We start from the raw sequence: 10,010 nt of genomic DNA on the forward strand, positions 1-10,010 counted from the left end.
CTGTACCAATAATCGCATGCCAATGTGCATTGGCTCGTTTAGTTTACACTCGAAGTAGATTGGTCTCTCTAAGCGAGATCCCAATTCGTCGGTCATCCGACGTGACGTCTCCGTTCCCTCCTTCAGGGAACGAGGGTTACCATACGTAACCGAGACGTTTTCATTCAAAAGATAAGCATCTGGATAATTGCAACTGACCTCAAAGATCAGTCATTACAGCTTTTCTCATATAAAGTATCCAAATAAAGTTTAGTCTTCTCCAATTCAGGGACATTTTATTTTTTATTTTTTTCAGAAGATGTGCTTCTACACAAGGCGTTTTGTGATCTAAAATCCATCTATCTGCATCTATATATTGAGATTATAACAAAAAGTTTAGGATAGGAGCTATGATTGAATATGACGAAGTTTTAACAACAATCTAGTAAGATAAATGATCATCTGTTAATGATTTAAATAGTTATCTTGTACGGTGGCCGAGAGAGCTCAACGCACTGCAACTTAAGAAAACACATGCAAATTGAAAAAACACCAGCAAATTAATAAAATAAACAAAAAAACTCACCTTTCAGTTCACCGACAATTCCACTGACCAATAGCCACTGCACAAAACAAATCCCAGGCGGGTCCGTCACTTTTTTGGGTCCCCTTGAAACATTTCCTTTGTGGTCCGTGCTTTTCGCAGCGCGTTTCTTAATTTGCATGTGTTGTGAGGATTTGCAGCGGGTGTGTTGTCAAACTGATGAAGATGTTTTCTTAATTTGCTGGTGTTTTTTCAATTTGCATGTGTTTTCTTAAGTTGCAGTGCGTTGAGCTCTCTCGGCCGCTGTAATCTTGTGTCAGCTGGCAGCAAGGGGTTGGCAAGTCCGCAACTAATTTTCATGATGGATGGTGGATTTCAATTACTCTTAATCTGTAAAGTGAGAAGAGGCAACCAACGGCTGTGATTTATTACATCAGAAATGTCCGAGACACAATCAGGATAGCAATCTATAATTGTATAATTGAGAAGAGGAGCTCGCCTTATCCGCCCCCAAACCTGGAAACGTGGAAGAACGAAACAAATTTAAAGTCCCACAAAGAACTTTTTATGCTCTAGTCCAGGGCTGTCCAAACTCGGTCCTGGGAGGCCGGTGTCCTGCAGAGTTTAGCTCCAACCCTAATTAAACCCACCTGAACCAGCTAATCAGGCGCTTACTAGGCATAGAAACTTCCAGTCAGGTGTGTTGAGGCAAGTTGGAGCTAAACTCTGCAGGACACCGGCCCTCCAGGACCGAGTTTGCACAGCCCTGCGGAAACATCATCAACCGGTTCTTTAAAGCAAAAGGTACTTCTTTTGAATAAGTTACTTAATGACGTTAAGAAGTAGTGATGGGCACTTTCTAAACATTGCTTCATGAAGCTTTGAAACTTTTGCGAATCATTTGTTTCGAACTACAAATTCAGAGTGCGTATCAAACTGGCATAGTCATATAATTTCAGTAAACAAAGCTTTATGTCATAACTGTTTTGAAACATTTAGAAATTTAAGTGGTTCACTGCTAGGGGGCGATCTCTTTTAACACCAGAATTTTATAAATTTGCAGACATTTTAGTGACACATTTGCATGACAAAAAGGAAGAGTTGTAGATAATAGTCTCATATTGGCCTGATTAACCGAGCTTTGCATAAAGCAAACAAAACAAGCGTTACAATTCAGGGTGTTTACATGACACCTAAAAATAAAAATAAAACTTCTTATGTGTTTTATGTTTTGGCCATTCATTCACACAACAATGCCGTTTTGGGGGCCAGAAAATGTATCTTTTGAAAACACGTTTCAAAGTGCAAGTTTTTGAAAACGATATCATTATCATCTGTGTAAATTATAAAAACTGGCATGGCCTGGCATGCATTATACAGCATTTTTAGTCATCTTGGCTGGTCCGTGTGAACAGGGATTGTTTTTTATCAATGTTGTCTGTACACAAAGCTTTTCAAAAACGCAAAGGAAAAACTTTTTAGTTTTGTCGTGTAAACTCAACCCTTAATCAGATTTCACCTGAAACTGTAGGTCATCCTGGAACTGTTTTAAAAATAGGCCTATTGTGAATTCGGACATACTCTGTTCACATACTATATGGTAGGGATGTATGTATGCGGTTTCGGATGCAGCCCACATGTACAGCTATAATACTTGTATATAATATTATAATACTTCAAGGTGCAGTAGGAGATCTTGGAAAATGCTAACTTTAGCCTGATAGCACTGAAAGCGAACGTCCCACCCTCCCTGCAATCGCCGTCCAAAGCTATGCCCCCTGAACACATATATGCTCACAGACCAGAATACCAGAGACAACATTACAATAGGCTAAATCAGCGGTTCCCAATTCCAGTCCTCGCATCCAGACGCTGCGCAGCGCAAATCCGTGAATGAGAAGTTAAGTAAACTTCAACGGATTTCTCCTGCTCAGAGAGTAGGGAGCAATGAACACTGTGTAGGGATCTTGTTGATGTTTGTCTGCCATTCTCGCTCTGTCTGCACAGTGTTTGTGAACACGCTGATGACATATCCTGTCTGTGCGAACTGGGTGCGTAGAGGTATGCAAATACTTATGTTGACAGACAGGTAGGAAAGCCAATTAAAACGCTCGGACCGAGCGTTTTGATTGGACGAACATTTCTTGGTCCTATGCCTTCCACAAGTAAAAGTACTTCAATACCAGGAAGGAAGATCGGGTTGTTGATGTTTGTCTGCCATTCTCGCTCTGTCTGCACAGTGTTTGTGAACACGCTGATGACATATCCTGTCTGTGCGAACTGGGTGCGTAGAGGTATGCAAATACTTATGTTGACAGACAGGTAGGAAAGCCAATTAAAACGCTCGGACCGAGCGTTTTGATTGGACGAACATTTCTTGGTCCTACGCCTTCCACAGAATATATAAATACAGATAAATACATTTAGACCACTTAACTTAATGATAGCTATCGTGATGTGAAGAGACTTTCAACCAGCATAACAAAAAATGTTTCTGAAGACAATCACCTATTGCACCGTTAACTGTAGGGGGCTCTAAAGTCGCAACAATACACCCATGAAGAACCCATAAACCATAAATGTTACATCACAAGCTTTTTAGCTCCACAGAACCTCATGAACTCTATATAGTGAAAAATTAGGTTGCAATGAGTCATTATATAAGAGTATGAAGCACATTTCATGAAGCTTTATGCCTTTGCAATTCTTTATTCAAATGTTCACACCATACTAAACGACACGGAAGTTGAAGAATGAAGAATGTGGAGGTTTTTCAATACCGCAGCCAAATTTGGAATATTTCTATAAGTGCATAAATACGATGTTTTGCCAGGTTTGGGATATCTAGCTCCCAGCAGGCACTGAAGATTTTCAGTGATGTCAAATGATGTCAAGCCACTGGCTTATTTCACCAAGGTGTTCTACCAAGTGCTACTGGGAATCTTTTCTGCCTGCTGTCATCAGACTGTACGCCGCCTCCTCATCATCCTCCAGTGCTGACTGTCCTCAGCAGTCTTGGCTGCTTCCAGTCATGATTAATGACACTGTCTCTGCACCAAGTGTTTGTGCAGTTGAGGACTGAGCACTTTACAGTCATGCTGCTGTTTATGCATGAAATTTCCCCTTGGGGTTCAGAAAAGTTCGATTGAGTCTAGTGAGTCACTTTGTTTGGGCATGAATTGATTCACTGAATGTTTGTCTTCTTTTTATACTGAATTTCTGTTTTACCGTTTTGACTGGATGGACTGAAGTATGAAATAACCAGCTGGTGTCTGAACGAACTAACAATATCAACTAAACATCAAAAAAAAAAAAAAGTTTGGGGCCTGTAAGATTGTTTAAAAATATTTTTATACTTTTATTCAGCAAGGATGCATTCAATGTATCAAAACATGAAAGAAAAGACATTTATAATGTTCAAAAATATTTATATTTTCATTAAATTCTGTTCTTTTGAACTTTCTATTCATCAAAGAATCCTGAAAATAAAGTATCACGCTGTACACAAAAATATCAAATATTATTAGGTTACTTCAGTAGCAAATCAGCATATTAGAATGATTTCTGAGGGGTCATGTAAATTATAATTATATTTTACAATATTACTGTTTTATCTGTACTTTTGATCAAATAAATGCAGTCTTGGTGAGCAGAAGAGACTTCTGCTTACTGACCCCAAACTTTTGAAAGGTAGGATATGTTTACAGTACACCAAATGCAACAACTACACATTTATAAATCATATAAATGTACAACAATATTTCAGCATAAAAAACTAAAATGCCACTTAAGTCAGTGAATCAGAAGTACAATAGATTGATTCAGACATTCCACTACAACTTATGACAGTGATAACTCACTCGGCTTTAATGCAATAAAATGTGACAATAAAAACAGCGATGTCATGTTACACGATTTGTTGGAAGACAAATAGCTTGTTAATGCAATGCTAAATGCAAATAACAGCTAGAAACACAATAACGCCAGGCATCTAGAAATAAAATAAAGACAAAAAGTATGTTCACTACTCAGCTGCAATTTAATATCATTACAATACAGCTGCCATTAAACTTAATTAGCTTCTTGGGGAAATTAAAAAAATCATGAAAATATAAAATAACTGGCAGTATCTTGCAGCTAGAAATCTAGTTTATGAGAAAACAAAAGAGCGCTAGTGAATATAATGACTCTATAATGGCACTTTAATGACAATCAATACCATTGCCCAACATGACCCATTCATCACAGAAGAGCGAGATGAGTCTGAGGAGACTCTTTCATTAGTTACACACAGCTAAAATACATTACAACACTTATCTGTTCTTAATTAAAAATCCAAGTTTCATGCATTGTGCCATAATGTATCGTATAAGTTAAAAGATATCACAGTGTGAGAATACACTACAATATGCATTGTAAGCAATTATTAAAATAACTGCTTTCTATTTTATTGTATTTTAAAATGTCATTTATTCCTGTGATGCAAAGCTGAATTTTCTGCATCATTACTCTAGTCTTCAGTGTCACATGAAAACAAAAGAGCGCTAGTGAATATAATGACTCTATAATGGCACTTTAATGACAATCAATACCATTGCCCAACATGACCCATTCATCACAGAAGAGCGAGATGAGTCTGAGGAGACTCTTTCATTAGTTACACACAGCTAAAATACATTACAACACTTATCTGTTCTTAATTAAAAATCCAAGTTTCATGCATTGTGCCATAATGTATCGTATAAGTTAAAAGATATCACAGTGTGAGAATACACTACAATATGCATTGTAAGCAATTATTAAAATAACTGCTTTCTATTTTATTGTATTTTAAAATGTCATTTATTCCTGTGATGCAAAGCTGAATTTTCTGCATCATTACTCTAGTCTTCAGTGTCACATGCTTGCATGGTAGTGTATCACAGTTTTATTGATAAGCACAACAGTTTTCAAAATTGAGAATAATAAGAAATGTTTCTTGAGCAGCAAATCGGCATATTATAATAATTTCTGAAGGATCATGTGACACTGAAGACTGGAGTAATGATGCTGAAAATTCAGCCTTTTATAACAGAAATAAATTACATTTTAAAATATATTCAAATAGAAAAAGTTATTTTAAATAGTAAAAATATTTCAAAGGTTTACTGTTTTGCTGTTACTTTGGATCAAATAAATGCAGGCATGGTGAGCAGAAGAGACTTCTTTATAAAACATTAAAAATCTTACTGTTCAAAAACTGTTGACTGGAGTTTTATTGATAAGCACAACAGTTTTCAAAATTGAGAATAATAAGAAATGTTTCTTGAGCAGCAAATCGGCATATTATAATAATTTCTGAAGGATCATGTGACACTGAAGACTGGAGTAATGATGCTGAAAATTCAGCCTTTTATAACAGAAATAAATTACATTTTAAAATATATTCAAATAGAAAAAGTTATTTTAAATTGTACTAATATTTCACAATAGTAATGTTTTACTGTATTTAGATCAAATAAATACAACCTTGGTAAGCATAAGAGACTTCTTTCAAAAATATTAAAACACTTTTTGACTGGTAGTGTATATAGGAAATGGAATTAATTAAAAAATAAATAAATAAATTATGCAATAATAATCCTACCCTGTGGGATTAGTGTGTAATATTTTAGTATACAGTCGACTAAAATATGTAGTGATTTAGAGCCATTTGAGATGCTCTCTGGTTCTCTGAGCTCAAAGGCTAGACTACCAGGTTAGTGTTAATTTCGTTAACGAAGGCTATGACGAAAAATGTTCGTTGACGAGCTTTTTTCCCATGACTAAGACAAGAGAACAATAAGGTCAATAAACAATAACTAAGACTATATCAACATGCAATTTCGTTGACGAAATAAGACGAGACTAAAATGTCCCAGGACCAAGACGAGAGGAAGACGAGATGATAATAAGGTCAATAAACAATAACTAAGACTATATCAACATGCAATTTCGTTGACGAAATAAGACAAGACTAAAATGTATTCAAAAAGATAAAAACTTTACCAAAAACCTCTTTTTATTTTCGTCAAAAAAGGAGACAAAATGTTATTGCAGACTGCTTTACACGCCTCTACTACGCCAGCGTTCATGAGTGCGGTTGCCAGATATCAAGAGTTGCGTTCATAAATGCGGTTGCCAGATAGCAAGAGTTCTAATCCCCCGAATTAGAGCTTCGCTGTTAAATTCATACATTCTCCGCCCGGTGTGTTTTGCTTATTGTAATTGCGGAAGCGCTGCCGCAGATGATCTGAAAAACAAACAAGCTGGAGTTTAGCGATCTAAATGAAAGCGTCACTCAGTGTTCTGTCATGAGATCTCGACTGTACTGTTTGCGATTGTGATCGCTGAATAAATACACTTACTCAATCGCTGCTGTTTTAATAGAGAAATAGACTATTGCAATTATGGAATTAGTGGAATTACTAGGAATTTCACTGTTATCATATTTTTCGTTTGTTTTAGCTGTTTTCATAATGTAGACAGAGAGATTGCATAAGTCTTTGGTGTTGATTTATATAATAAAAAGCCTATAATAAATCAGTACACTAGATGAGGTAAAATACACCATGTAGCCTATGTGTCCACATTCTATTGATTTGTGCTTACTGGAAAAAAGTGCAATACCTGAAATGCAAAAGTAAATTTCTCAAATGACAACAATCATTACGATTATAATTTTGAGAATTTTCTTCTTTTTTTTTTTATCAGTTTAACCATTATACAGAATGACGAAAATGTGACTAATATTTCATTGACTAAAAAAACCTGACTAAAATGCTCATACATTTCATTGAATAAACAAAAACAGGACAGGTTTGTCTAAATATGATAACTAAAATGTACATTTGAGTAAGACCAAGACTAAATTAAAAATGGCTGCCAAAATTAATACCGCTGTACGGTTAATTAATAATAATCTTATTGCTAAAATGTCAAGTTTTCATTGACTCAAACTAGACTAAAATACTTCAGGTTTTCTTGGACTAAAATTACTAAAATGTTGAGACTTTTAGTCGACTAAAACTTGACTAAAACTAAATAGGATAAGGTTGACTAAATATGATAAAAACTAACAAGGACATTTTAGCCTGGGACTAAGACTAAAATGAAAATAGCTGACAGAATTAACACTATACCAGGTAAACCCTTTTGATGGTCACATAATGCCAGATGTATGTCATTACATCCATTTCAGCTCAGTCCATTTAACCTGGCAGTGTTAATTGTCATGGTTTATGAACATGACATATCTGCTCATTTTATGTTTATGTGATGGCTCATAATAGTAAAAGATCTTCCCAAACTCATTTGCGTTATAACGACTGCAGAACTTTGTCCCCCGCTGTTCTCGAGGTAAAACAATTCTGTACACGTGCTGTGACTGGCATAAACTGATTATAGTCATATTTTCAAATATCTTCTTTTTCACTGATTAATTCTAGAGTTGACTGTTTCCATGGAGATATTCAAATGACTTGACATACATTTTCCTAACTTTTCTTTAATGCTACATCATTAAAATCTCATGGTAACCTCTGTTACCTTTGAGGTCTTACTGTGTAGCAGTTGTTTTTTCATAGCAAAATGATTTAACAGCAGGGTAATGCTCAGCCAAGTTTAGTTCTCATCCTTGTGGAACTAAGATGTGCGTGCCGTCATTTCTCAACTCAATCAAAACTTTAAAAAAAGGTTGTGACACTTTAGATAGGAAAACTCTCTTATTGGTTTAATATAAGCACAATCATGATGTAAACTTGTGTTTTGATTCATTTTCTCATTTTAATATGCTGTTTGATGCGGTAAATTACACTAAGTGAGTTTAGCCGAAATAATTTGCCTGTTAAAATAGAGAAGTAAATGGCAATTTTACAGGTTATTGTTCTTATCATAAAAACAGAGGTGGAAGTGTCAAACACATGCAGCTTTAGGCAGAGAAATATGCTTCATAAAGAAGATTAGGCGTTAAGATTAGACAAAGTCAATTAAATGCTATTATTAATGCAAATGCACAATCCTTCTGGCAGATGTACAATGTGAAGAATACATTATATATGGCTGTAAAAGAAAAACAAAGGGTATTATTCATTAGGATGCCAGAAAATTCTGTTTGAATGTTTTTCAGTGTTTACAGCTTTATTATGGAGCCAGATCAGCCTCAGAAATAATACATTTACAAAACAAAATTCATAAATGCACAGCACAATGTACATTTACAAAATCCGATTCGTAAATTCAAAACACAATTCATAAATACACAAGTAAAAGCATAAAAATTTCCCCAAATGCTCACACAAATGCATCTTACCTAAATAAATGTAAAATGTTTACACAAATATGGATATATCAAGTTCTTGTCAATGAAGGGGATTTTGTGAACCGAAAGGGGGTTCACAGTATAAATGTTCCATGATCAGGTCCTTGATGTAAAGACATTTTAATGGGTACTATTTTTTTTTAGCACCTGATTACAATTTCTACAAAATCAGTTTTGCAGTGTTACAGAGTTGTTAGTCCACGCCAGCTTCTAATATTCTAACTGGTGTTTGTAGGAACACTTTAGTAATCACAGGCTGAATGGGCGATAAACAATCAATAAAACAACGATTTTGATGATAAACTATCGAGTAATTTTAAATACGGTTTGTAGTCAGTGGGTTCTAAAATTACCATCACGACCAGCAATAATCACAAGAAAATACCATCAGATAAAAAAACGACATTACTCACTCGTTGAGTCTGGTTTTCATCCTCCATGCTGAAATCTCTCCGCTGTATGTGTTCGAAATCTCCATTAGGTGGTGGTAGCTGTTTTTAATGCCTGATCAAAAGTTACTGCGAATCTGATAGCCTACTACTACTAATAACAACAACAACAGAACACATTACATAATTAAATGAAATATCTGGACATTTAACACTTATTTAATAACATTACAGATTGATCTGAATAAACAGGGTATGTGCAACTTTGGTGTATAAGACAGCAGGCTAACCGGGTAGTTGTATTTTGTGGGAACAATATAAATCATAATGTGATTTTGTAGGAAAAAAAGAGTAACCATTAAAATGTCTTTACATCAAGGACCTGATCATGGAACAATGCCCAGTATAAGCACAGCGTTGAGCTTCTTGAGTCTGTTCAGTAAGGAGCGTTTTGATTGGTGGATTAAAAGCTCACCGCGATTGGCTGAACGGAACATCTTCCAAAAAAAGATATTTATGAATCTTAACCTGTCAGGAAGGTCTCAAAAATACCGCACACATATTCAAAGCAGTCCAAGCACGTGTGACGATTTGCAAATGCAGATTCAACGATCCATAAATACATGTAACATCATTCATAAATGTGTGATGGAAATTAAAGAACTTGATATATACATATTTGTGTAAACATTTTACATTTATTTAGGTAAGATGCATTTGTGTGAGCATTTGCGGAAATTTTTATGCTTTTACTTGTGTA

The sequence above is a fragment of the Sinocyclocheilus anshuiensis genome, unplaced genomic scaffold (assembly GCF_001515605.1).
Source record: "Sinocyclocheilus anshuiensis isolate Anshui unplaced genomic scaffold, SAMN03320099.WGS_v1.1 scaffold78, whole genome shotgun sequence".
In the NCBI taxonomy this organism is placed as follows: domain Eukaryota; kingdom Metazoa; phylum Chordata; class Actinopteri; order Cypriniformes; family Cyprinidae; genus Sinocyclocheilus; species Sinocyclocheilus anshuiensis.